Source organism: Anser cygnoides, chromosome 1 (genome assembly GCF_040182565.1).
Source record: "Anser cygnoides isolate HZ-2024a breed goose chromosome 1, Taihu_goose_T2T_genome, whole genome shotgun sequence".
Lineage (NCBI taxonomy): Eukaryota > Metazoa > Chordata > Aves > Anseriformes > Anatidae > Anser > Anser cygnoides.
In genome coordinates this window covers 208,708,897-208,721,297 of record NC_089873.1, presented here as the reverse complement: position 1 = coordinate 208,721,297, position 12,401 = coordinate 208,708,897, and the positions used below count along the sequence as shown (strand labels likewise).

At 43.0% G+C, this 12,401-nt stretch overlaps 1 long non-coding RNA gene across 7 annotated transcripts; it reads right to left on the bottom strand.

Annotated features, from left to right (window-relative positions):
* Positions 1-1,042: 1,042 nt before the first annotated feature.
* On the bottom strand, positions 1,043-12,017 carry LOC106039897 (uncharacterized). Of its 7 annotated transcripts, none has more exons than XR_010828459.1 (7): positions 10,829-12,014; positions 8,640-8,745; positions 7,065-7,311; positions 6,586-6,725; positions 5,485-5,755; positions 5,126-5,247; positions 1,043-3,388 (listed from the first exon to the last, which is right to left on the bottom strand). It is a non-coding gene; the product is annotated as an uncharacterized lncRNA (long non-coding RNA). The 7 variants fall into 7 exon arrangements; XR_007160218.2 differs by having other exon boundaries at positions 1,044-3,388; positions 5,485-5,669; positions 10,829-12,013; XR_007160217.2 differs by having other exon boundaries at positions 1,048-3,388; positions 5,485-5,619; positions 10,829-12,010.
* Between the last annotated feature and the right edge of the window lie 384 nt (positions 12,018-12,401).

The following is a 12,401-nucleotide window of genomic DNA, read 5'->3' as shown; positions in this document are numbered from 1 at the left end:
CTTCACGTATCATTTCCAATTCCTACCTACAGGAACTACAAAATAACATCATACTAGCACATGAACCCTTTCACTGGGCACCATCGTGTACAACGTAGATCTCCCAAAACCGCCAAGATACAGCTGAGATGTCAGGAACGTGCCGCCCTCTAACTTTACATTCCTTCCAAGCTGCCTCTGGAATCAGAGGAACATCAAGCTGTGCTAGCTGTAGAAGAATAACTTCATCTAAGATCTCCAGTTTAGACAAAAAGCACCATTGTAACTGCAGTAATTTCTACGATGAGGTTTTTGTCCTGAGTCTCACCATCTCGTCTGGTTTTGTTAATTAACAGTTTTAGGGCTGGCTATTTTCTTTTTCCTTTTGCCACATTTGCTGGGATATATCGAGATTCTTATCGAATTATTCAACTCTTACCAAATAATTAACCTCATCAGCATAAATTAATCACCAAAGCACCCTTTGAGCAGTATTACAGATGGGGAAAATGAGATAAGAGCTCAACCAGCAGCCTGAGGCCATGCAGCAAAACTACTGCAATTATGCTTCATGAATTCAGGAGTTCCTGTCTCCCAGCCCTGTTCTCAGACGAGACCAGTCCTTTAAACTGCATCTGAATGCTTACAATCCTAGCAAAAATAAGCCTGGCAGAAAAAACCTGACTCGGTACAGGCACACAGAGATCTGATCTTCAGCAGGCAGGTGAGCTATAGGGGAGGCTAAAACCAGAAACGTTTCATATTGCTGTTTGCACCAGATTGGCAGCCTTTGCGCGAAGGTTTTGTGTTTGTCTTCGCAGGAAGACACGATACTGAAACTTACCCTGTTGACAGGGGCTTTTATTCCAGCCAGGAGGGACGATGTAAATGGCTGTACAGAGAGAAAAGGCCCAGAAGCGAAAGGTAAATAACTTTCAAAGCACAATGCAGAAAGTGAGCCAACTGCTGATGTATGTGGACTGTGTTTGAAAGTGTGGGAAAGTTGCTTGCTCACGGGGAACCAGGGCTGGGTACATTTAAGTTACACGGTAGACAGTGTTTTGTTGTGCAATCTCTGTGTGGAGGGCTTTTTGTTTTTTGCACATATGCCTAGACTTCTGGAAAGCGCACATTTAATAAAACCCTACTCAAGAGGACCGTGCTAAAGCAATTGTTTTTCCCCTTTAATTTTTAAGTGGTTACAAAACAATGAAGCCCTCAGTTCTTTACCCTTCACAGGGAAGAACGTACAAAGAGCTGCTTAATCTCTTTCAGCTCAGCTCTTTCATTCTCATGGGTATCCAGTTGCAAGGTATCTGTATCAGTCTGAATTCTCAGCCGATCCCCACAGCAAGGCGCATCCAACTGCAAGCTCTTGTTTTAACATGCTGTTTCAGGACTGACCAGGTTTCAGCACGCGAGGCTCGCTCTGCCTAAATCTGTTTGACATTGGCAGAGGAGCAGCAGCACGAAACCCAGCAGCGCTCGTCCCGGTGATGAAACGCCGAGTAAGCACTTTCACAATGCCGGGCTAATCTTAACACTGATGCTTGCGATCTCGGAAGGAAGCAAGCCACAGAGCTAAAGGAGTCACGTCACCGAGGAAGACTTGAATGCTTCCTGATTGGCTTTCCAAATAATTATTTCATCTGCTTCGACAGAGACTGGCTTGCAATTCAAGTATTATACAGTTTTCTTCATCACTGCAAAGTGCAATTAAGGAATCAGATGGCAAGACATCAATCATATCCCAGGATCAGCTAGGAAAGAATGGTGAAACCAGACAGGGCTAGGGATTCAAATTAATTTTCACCCACAATTGCCAGGCAGTCTCAAACGCAAAAAGGAAAAAAAAAAAAAAAAATGTATTTATAGTTAAGGTAATAAATTAACACCTGCATACCAAATTAATTTGTTAAATTTGCCAAATTAAAATGCTAAATTTAGCTCAGTCACTTAGCAACAGCTGCATCAGCTTGAGATGTTATCATTCTGCAGCTGTTAGCTGTCACCTAGGGCTGGAGCTCCCATCCCTCGAGCAAAGTCAGCAGAAGGAAATGTGTCCCTACATTTTGGCTGCTCCTCTTCAAAATCCGGTGTCTTGACTCAGATGCATCTTTACCAGCCATCTGGGAGCTCGGCTTTGTTGTCAGGTAGGAGCCCCACCATACATTTGTTCTGACAGCTCTTCTGTGAGGCAGTAACCCACATCAGAGAGGCAGCACAAGCAGAGAAGTCTTAAAACTGCTCACCGCAGCGATCAATGCCTTAAGTTGAGACAAAAGGAGAATTGTGAATAAGCATGAAAGTGCCCGAGAAAATTAGGCTAACAAAACGTCGACTGAATTACTGCCGCGGTGTAACAAAGAATTTAGGAACTATTAGGCCAAAAAGGAGCCTGAGACGATGTAGCCTAAGGGTTCGAGCACACCCCAGGGGAAAGGCAGCTGTGTAGTTTTGGTCTCGGCTTTCTGGTGTGCTGAACTGCAAGGTTGCTCCACCCTTGGTTATTTATTTGTTTCCTGATGTGAGACTGCTGGCTGTGAGGTGTGTTCAAGCCAGCGCCATCCCCTGTAAGGCAGGTGTGCTTGGAGCACAGCTGCCAGCCCGCAGCCCTGCGGGGATGCAGACAAAGGAACGCCTGCTCCGAGTATCCTGGGTAGGGTTAAGGGTGATACGGGAGCTGAGCTGCTTGCGCTTGCTACACCAGCATCCAGCCTGATGTGCAGAAGGAAAATCCAAAGTGCAAGAAACACTGGCAGCCAGAAAGAAATCACTTTGGCTGGTGATTGTGGAGAACCACGTTTGTGAATTTACAGACCGAAGTTCCAACAGGATAACGCTCCAAAGTTAATAACTTGATCCGTAGATGTTCCTGCCAGAGAACACTGAAACAAATAGCGTAAGCTGTAGTCACAGCTAGGATCTCTGGGAACTGGTGATCGCATTTTCTTGCTCAAGAGCATCAAAGAAATCGCTCTCCAGGAGTTGCAGCGTCTCCACCTTCGCTGAATGCCCTTGGGCAGGGCATAATGGCACAGCTACAGGGGAAAGCAGTCTGCCAGGTATCACGGTTTCCTGCTCACCAGGCTGGAACTCCCTCAAACAACATTTTTCTCCCCTGCTGTTCTTCAACAGGAAGAACTTAACAACATCCATAGGAATACCCCTGCAGCCTCCTTCTCACCACAATAAAATTTAGGCTGAGGATGATGCCTTTGTACCACGAGCCATGAGGAAGCAGTTGGTACACTGGAAATACGCTTATTTTATTTTTTATAATCATTTTTCACTGTGTTGTCTCTCTTCGTGAACAGAAGGAGATGGTAATCAGCCTTTCTGCTGTTACACTGGGTGCACTCCGCGTTGTCACGAGGATGCCACAATCTCTGGCTGATGTGTTTAAGTCCTAAAAACAAAGCAGACAAAACACGCACCTAAGCTAGGCAATACGGTCTATACAGACCTTCCATAGTCACTTACGGTAAGAAGTAGGATACCGAGAGTTCATCACCTCTTTTTTTTTAACCTCTGGTTTGTTCTGCACCATCTGTACATGTACATTTTAGAGCTATTAAAAACAAACAAACAAACAAAAAATGTGTCATCATCATCAGAGTATATGCCACTCCATTCACACCACCAGTAAGACCACTTAAGATTTTGCTAGCCTTTATAAAAACTGGGTGAGGTTCATTCCTACTACAGGAGGTAAATTTCCTTCAGCAGACAGTTCTCATATGTAATCAAGAGATGCAGAGCAGATTATTTGGGGGGAAACATGAAAAAGAGGTAAACAGGATGCTATTATTAAACAAACTTGGATCAGAGATCGCCAGTGGCTATACACTTTCCTTTTTTTCTTCCCCAAACCCTGTAAGATAATCTGCTGACTAATAAGATCACCATCACAGTGTGACTACTAAGTGGGCTGCAAGGCCCACTTACTAAAGAAAATAAATTTAAAAGCATAAACCGAAGTAACTTTAAAAATAAATCAGGTCAGAAAGCAACCCCAGTCCGCAGAAAGTGCACAGCAAGCTCTCTGTTTCAAAGTGCTCCCCCCCTCTTTCAGCCTTCCAGTGCTTTTTAACTGGAATTTTGCAGGTGTTCAGGGTGAGCAGACGTGCAGCCGAAATTGCTGCTCTGCACAGGGCGAGGAATGCTTCTAGCAGATTCCAGCCCCAGAACAAGCCTCCCGTCACTGTCAAAGGGAAGGCTGCGGTTTTGTCTGACAAACTTTGCTGGACTGCTGCCAAAATATTCTCTTTCCGTGTTTTGCCTGTCCCAGCCTACCCATCCTATCCTTCACCCAGTGAGTCTTCCCTTCGCTAGCTGTTAGTTTGACCTAGATAGCACGTGGAACGAAACGAGCAGTTCAGTGGGCTCATGGGACACCATCGTGAAAAATCCCAAATAAGTAGGGAGTTTAGAACTTGCCTTTTTATGTAAAAATCCCAAATAAGCAGGGAGTTTAGAACTCGTCTGTTTATGCAAAAATCCCAAATAAGCAGGGAGTTCAGAACTTGTCTGCTTATGTTATCGTTCTTGCTATAATCCTCACTTTCAGCTGTCTGACTCAGTTTTCTCTGTGGCAGCATACCAACTACTTCACCGAAGTCCTGAGAGATCCCATTCTTCTCGTCAAAAATCAGTTATTTAAAAAAATAAGCATGTTCCCTTGTTCTGATGCTACCTATTTAGGTCAACTCCCTTTACTTTTACCTGATCTCCACTTGACTCTAAATCCCCCAGATTTGTCATAAAGTCTCCACGTCCATCCAGGTCAGGTGAGGGGGCCTGAGAGGCTCAGTGGCTACGCTGCAGCTTGCTCTGCAGAACATGCGGCAAAGAACTAGCACGGCTGAGACCTCCAAGCCACAGAGATCCAGGTTTTCTTTAAAGTAACTTCCCTTTTTTCTCGCAGTGTGGCCCCAAAACCAGCATTATATAGCAGTGAAATCACGATGCCAAAGTGTTATTTACACTTTGATGGCAAGATAACATTTTTGCTAGCTATGCCCACTATTTTTGTTTGCTGTGGTGTCACCTTCTGGGACAGGGAGAAGTCATTGCAGATCTAAAAACTAGCACTTTCCCCTTATATAACAAAGTGATCATTTGAAGCATGATCACTGGTACTTACTGGAGATCGAAAGCAAGCTGCTGTTGAAACCGAAGTTTGTCTGAGCGCATGAGACAACTTGTCTTGCTGTTTCAATTGGGATGGAAAGTTTTGATCCCGCAGGTCGTGCACATGCCTGCAAACTGAGCCAAATTCTCCTGTCAGTCACAGGTTTGCCATACATATTTGACCAGGTGTAATTCTACAGGCTTCCATGCAAGGAGACCACAACAAATCTATCATTATTTTTCTTTTACCTAACTCTCTCCTAACGCTTTTAGGATATAGTACAAAATTAAGAGGACACGACGACCTCCCTGTGCTAAAAATCCCAAATAAGTTTAAAGGAAAAGGGGGAGCCAGAGCTGCCAAAAACTTACTGACTTTGACGAGCTGCACCCGGAGACCTGAAGACAGCTACAGAAGATCGATGGCAGGCATCCACAGGGAGTGAGCTCCTCAGACAAGCTTCCTGACCTGAGAACGCCCTCTTCTCCCGGCTCGATCAGATGGGACTGCAGGATGAAGAACAAGACAGCCAGACTGTCCTTGACTGCCCAGCTGCCTGGGGAGATGAGCGATGGTCACTCAAGCGTTTCCAGAGACGATTCTAGCTGTTTAATGTTACAAAACCAAGCAGCTTATCTAATACTGTAAGAAAAGCAGAGAAGCCAGAATTTTTCACGGTCACTACTGCACGCCCAAATCACTCGGTGGGAAGAAGAAGAGCGGAGGTCTCCAAAACCACAAGCATTTAAAGGACAATCTCCATTGTCCATTAACAACACAGCCTGCACCATCCAACTGGGGAGTTCTGACATGCACCAGTGGCACTTAAGGCTTTTAAAAGGTTTCCTATTACTAATTTTTACTAATTATCACTCCCGAATTGAGAGTCCTAAGGTGGTAATGCAGCAGAGTGGAAGGCGTACAGAGATAGCACGTCTCCTGTTCTGAAAAGCACACAGGCTAAACAGACAAGTCAGGGGCTACGCGCTGCTGTGTGTGTTCCTAAAACAATGTTCATACATCTCAGCGTTTTTTTAATTGCTCAAATTTGGCCCAAGTCAGTAGTAACTGAAAAACTTGGGCTTCTGACCACTATTCAGTGTTGTGGCTACAAAGCCTTACAATACGTGCCCAGAGGTTCCAGATTTTACCACTGTACACACAACATGCAACATTAATTTAATGCACAAAAAGGATGCTAAAAGAACGCTAATGAATTCGCAAATCTGAGTATTCAAAATCCAGGAAATACTTGAGTGAATGTCAGCTGCACCACCTTAATTAACGCTCTTTGCATACACACCTTATAACAGATTTTAATTATCTGAGTTGGTGCTGATTGCTTCCTCATTTGGTTCACAGAACAACAGCACTCATTCAAGGGGAGATTGGTGTCATTTGTCTTTACGCCCCGAATTTAGGTAATGTGAATCTTCAGTAAGATGAAACTCCTTTTGAAATACGTATCTTACCGTGGTGAATGCACAAAACCATAATTCAGGTATCTCCGGGATGCAGCAGCAATCCACCTTTTAAAACAGCAGCTTACATTCTTTTTTTCTCCTTTTTTCATGCACGTTCCAATTCATTACTCACTGTAAGGTGGCCAAACCTGAAGAAAGAAAATATTATTCTACGTTTTTCTATTATTTTCGTCATAACAGAACTTCAGCATTTCTTTCTTAATTTACTGTAACAGCCTAGAGGCAGGAGAAGTAAAATATCCAGTCCTGCAGGGAACAGCCCTTGCTCAGTCTCAGTTTCTCACCCTGTCATCCCAGTTTTGTGTGTCCGATACATTTATCTCCACACACACCAGGCTGTTTAGGTAAATCTGTCTCTTCTCCCTCACAGCCAGTCCCAACACCTTTATAGGGCCAGTCCTAGTTTCCTGTTCATGTCCCCTCTCTCCACCATCTTCTCCTTCAGTCCCTGTCATTCTCCCACCCACCGATGGGAATTATTTTACCGTAGAAGCTGAGAATGTCTCCCCAGAACACGAGAAGATCCTTGCAGTCTGATTTTTTGGGTGGTCCTATGTGAAGCCAGGAGCTGGACTCGATGATCCTTGTGGGTCCCTTCCAACTCAGGATATTCTATGATCCTCTGATTCTTTTTCAAAGGCTTGTGACTTGGCCAAATGTAGGTCAATTTTCACAGGCACAAGAGGCACATTCCTGACGCATCCTTTTGCCAAACTGAAAAAGCACAAAAGCATCTGAGCTTCTCAGATAAGTTACTGCCAATATTTTAAAACTGAAAAACAACCGATTCTCCTCTTTCCATACTAGAAAACAACCGAACAGCTCTGTTTGAAATTTCAGGGGAAAGTGGAGAGGAAAGGGGCAGCCAAAGACAGACCTTTGGCTGAAAAACACTAGAATTAAGTGAAACTAAATAAATAGCCTCAAACAGAGTCCAGATTACAATGGGTTAAGGGAAAATAATTATTTTTATTGCAAATGATGCCTTTTTATGGTCTTTGTATGAGCTGTGATGATAACCTCGATAAGATTTCAGACATTTATGTAAATATTTGCAAATTATGGTCCACTGACTCTTTACATAAGTTCCCTGGAGTCATCTTAGATTGTAAACACAAAGAGATGGGACTACCTTTTTACGTGCACTTGCTGAATACCTCGCCCAAGGGGATTCATGCACCTAATAAATATGTTTTGCATGCATTGCATCCTTTAACACCCAAAGGCTAACCATTTTTTTTCCACACTCCCTTTTTAATAGAACCTGCAGCAGTCATTTTCCACGTAGCGTTACCAAGTCTATTTTCCTCATTCGTTTTAAGTCTGGGTCTTGGAATTTTAAGTATGTATTATCCCTGTTACTGGTGGTTTACCGGTTTGAGATTGTGGAATTGGACTGGAGTGAGCACTTTCGCAAACACTGACGCAGAATCCTACGCCACCAAGACCTTTTTTTGAAGCCCTCGCTCATAAAAAGGCTCAGATTCTGTCTCATTAAGGTATTCTAAACTTATGAAAGAAAACATAAAAATTTCTCCCTTTGCTGAGCTTCAATTTCAGTTTTGCTCCAACATGCAAGCCAGTTTTCCCGTATCCTAGCTCAGTCTCATTTTACTTTTGGGCACTTGGGCTGAAAACTCTGCCCAAAGCAGACGAGCAGAGACATTGCATTTTGGAGATCCTCTGCCTGAAATCATCCATACCAGCTTAATTAAAACTCAGTCTTCCCATTTATAGTTATTGCTTAGAGAAATCATGCAGGGTCAGCTTTGTACTGGCACAACCTTGAGAACCCTGATATAATTGGTAACTTCAGTTTTTCTTTAACATTGCTTCCCACGTTGTTACTTTTTAGCAGGGAAAAGCATAACCGTCAGTAAATGAGCGTGGAAATATTTTAACTGTGATTCTGGGAACATAACTGATAATATGACTGGAAAGGAAGCCTTGAATCATGCGTTCATGTTCTCTGCTACTAGAAGCAAGGGAATATAAGCTTAAAATAAACGTGCTTGGTTTTTGCTTGGTGATCTTCTACTTACGTTTTACACTCATGTCTTTCCATTTGTTCTTGCATCATCGTTTTCTTTTACATCGTTTGACGTACATGTTTACATCCTTCTGCTGACCATTAGCTTGCTCCACGTCCTTTGAAACAGCAACCGGAGATACAAGATTTCATTTGCCTTCATATGGGACATGTTTTACTGCTGGTCTGCAGTACAGTATCAGCTGGCAACCATATCCAGACGCTTTACCTCCTCTCCTTCTGTAAAACCTTTTTCTTAGTCCCCAGTATATGACTTTGCAATGCTTACTATCGAACATCACTCATTTTCTATTACTCAAGGTTATGCTGTGCTTCCTAAACAATTTTCCAGTCTTCCTTTGTTTCAATATTGCTTTCCAATTTAATTATTAGCAAATACTGTCTTGCTCTAGTTTTAGATCTATTAGCCCTGAAAATATTATCCATTGTTATTATATATTATTATACATAATTATTATATATAATCATTATTATGTAATAGTAATTATTTATTATTCTATATTTCCTATTGTATTACTACTCTCTGGCTTTGCTGCAAATGCTTAACAAGCCTACAACCACATAAACCTGTAATCAATAAAAAAAATATGTTTATCTAAGTGGCGCAGTTGGAACTGCTCCTGTCAATTTTTCCATCAAAGATTTTCTACCAACGTTAAAACTGTCGTTGTTCAGAGTTCCTTTGACACTAGGCAGACTGGGAAATTGTGATGGCATTGTAGTCTAACTTGTCAATGATACTCCAACTAAAATGAAGTGACCTTATTTGTTAAGCTGAAAAATATTACCCACTGAGAAGAAAGGCATCCGTTAATGTTTCTCAGAACTATATTACCAAGATTTATGAAAACTTAATTCAGTCCCATACTGAATTGTTTTTTGAAATCCTGAAGGCTAGAAATCAGAGAAGGTGGGAGAAATGGGAGTTTATAGCAAAAGCTTCAGTTCTGGGGAAACTGTGTCATTACAGAAAATTAGCTATTGTCTGTAGTTATGCGCTGGCTGAATCTCACCCCAAACCAACCTTCATTCAAAAGTGACATGGAAGTTTAGGCTTCAGAGACTTTAACATGGCACCTCTCAACACGCTAAAACTCATCAGAAAGTAGAAAGAGAATAATTGAAACAGCTTTCTGTGTCAAGCCTGCCACTTCTCAAAGATCTGGTGTCTTGATATTGTCCTTCAAGTTACCTCTTATTATCTGTCTTGAAGGACGATGCCTAGCATCATGAGGAAAGAAAGTCTCTTGATAGTCGGTGCCCTCATCTTACCCTTATGAAAACTTTTAAAGCTCCAGTTGATTCAGCTGGAGCTTGGGTCCAGCATGTCCAGAGCAAATAGCAAAGCTATTGCTCACTTTTAAGGCCAAGAATACCCATGCAGCAGCAGCTGAAGGTAAAAAAAAAAAATAAAAATAAAAAAATAAATAAAATCATACCCAGTCTGAGTACAGATTGTGCTCTCCATACACAAGCTGGGTTATGCTTTCTGATATCTGCCTTTCTGTCATCTTGCACAAGGCATTAAACTATCTGTTGATTTAATAACTATTAAAATGAGTAATTTTCTACTGCAGCTCGTAACAGTGCTGTGAAACATACTTCTACTGTTAGTGTAATGTTCCAAGATAGCTGTTGTTAATAATTCTTTTTATTACAGTAGGGTTAGCAACCACATTTGATATCTGAGTTGCGTGTCATAATCACATTGCAATGATGACCCATACAGCTAAAAGTTTACAGGGTGAATATGCAGGCAGAAGAATGCAGGCAAGCAGAGAAAGGCTCAGGGAAGACCACAACACAAAAAATCATGCAAAAAGGACTGGACGGCATCTCTCTTGACTTACACACCAGTGCTTTTGCTACCCATTTACCTCACATGTCACAACTAAATTATGACTTCTATATAGAAGGCACTCCACTCAGCACCTCTTCTAATGCTGAAAAAATTAGATATTGAAGTATAAAACATAAGCAAACAAAAGATGTAGCAATCCCCCATAGAAAAAATATCATATCTGAGTGAAAATAAAGAAAAACAGTTGTATTAATAAAGCTTTAATCTTATTAAACTTCCAAAGCAATTGTGTGAATGGAATGATGAACAGGCATGGGACGTCTCAGTGCTAGGAACAGCAACTACACTAACGTTAACTTCTACCACAGGGAGCTACTTACTCAAATTGATCCTCCTGTCTAATGACAAAGTTTTCCTTTTGCTTCAGCTTCATGGCATCAGAAACAGCCAAACAAATGTGCCTTATCCAGAGGGACTCTCTCTGAAGGAAATCGCGGAGAACGCTGGCATGGTGCAGCTCAAACGGAACATGATCATAGAATCACAGAATCATTAAGGTTGGAAAAGCCCTCCAGGATCATCTGGTCCCACCATCACCCTACCACCACTGTCACCCACCAAACCATGTCCCCAAGCACCACGTCCAACCTTGCCTTGAACACCCCCAGGGACGGGGACCCCACCACCTCCCTGGGCAACCCGTCCCAACGCCTGACCGCTCTTGCTGAGAAGAAATGTCTCCTCATGTCCAACCCGAACCTCCCCTGGCACAACTTGAGGCCGTTCCCTCTGGTCCTATCACTGGTTACCTGTGAGCAGAGGCCGACCCCCAGCTCCCCACCCCTTCCTTTCAGGCAGTTGCAGAGAGCAATAAGGCCTGCCCTGAGCCTCCTCTTCTCCAGCCCAAACCCCCCCAGGTCCCTCAGCCGCCCCTCACAGGACTTGTGTCCCAGGCCCTTCCCCAGCTTCGGAGCCCTTCTCTGGACACGCTCCAGGGCCTCGATGTCCTTCTGGTAGTGAGGGGCCCAAAGCTGAACCCAGCACTCGAGGCACGGCCTCACCAGAGCAGAGCACAGGGGGACGATCACCTCCCTGGTCCTATGCTCAATAGTCACACAGATCTAACTTTGCAAACATAAACCAGCCATAAATCAGTCAGGTTCCTTTTCCCAAATCTTGCCTTTCACATCAGAAGACAACGTGAGAACCAGCTAGAAGTTGTGATCATTCCCTTCGTATGTGTTTCTTCACTCACCTTTGGTCAAGCTTGCTGCTATAGCTGTCTGATTCAAATCCTTCTGAGATGTGTTGCCTGTTTTTTCTCTTAAAATCTTTCATCAGCTGTTCATAAAGAAAAGCAGAGCTCCCGTCAGCTTTCTGAACCACTGCTATTGTATTTTTGAGGCTACAAGCAACAAATGAGTCACCATCACTAAAAATTGAGAGAGGAAGAACAAAAGAGCTCACTTGTTTCCCACACAGAAGTTTCTGGCAGACTTGGTTTACTTTTTAGGTAAATTTTTTCGTATTTGTCAAGTGAACATGTCTGACAGCGGGTTGAGAAGGCCACTTGGCAGGTGTATGTGTATATCGGTGAGGTGATTTATACTCAGATAAACAGCTTACCTACAATTAAACCCTAATGCATGAACTGCTTTGGCTAGGCCAAAGCACTGCTTTGGCACCGAGTAAAAAAGCAATGAGTAGTGTGAGCCCTCCTGCCCATAACCCAGCTCCATGAAGAACAAAATCAAAACTGGGCATGAGCCAGGCTGAAAAAGTTTTCACAGGGTTTAAGTGTTCGGCTAAAAGCAAGACCGTGCTAAAACACTGCTGGGCTCCAAGTTCTAACTAAGCCCAGCAAAATACAAATGCGTATTTAAATATATTTCCGTGCTACGTGAGACAATACAGACCCTTTTCACTTTCTTTCCAGCCTCGAAACCAGATTTG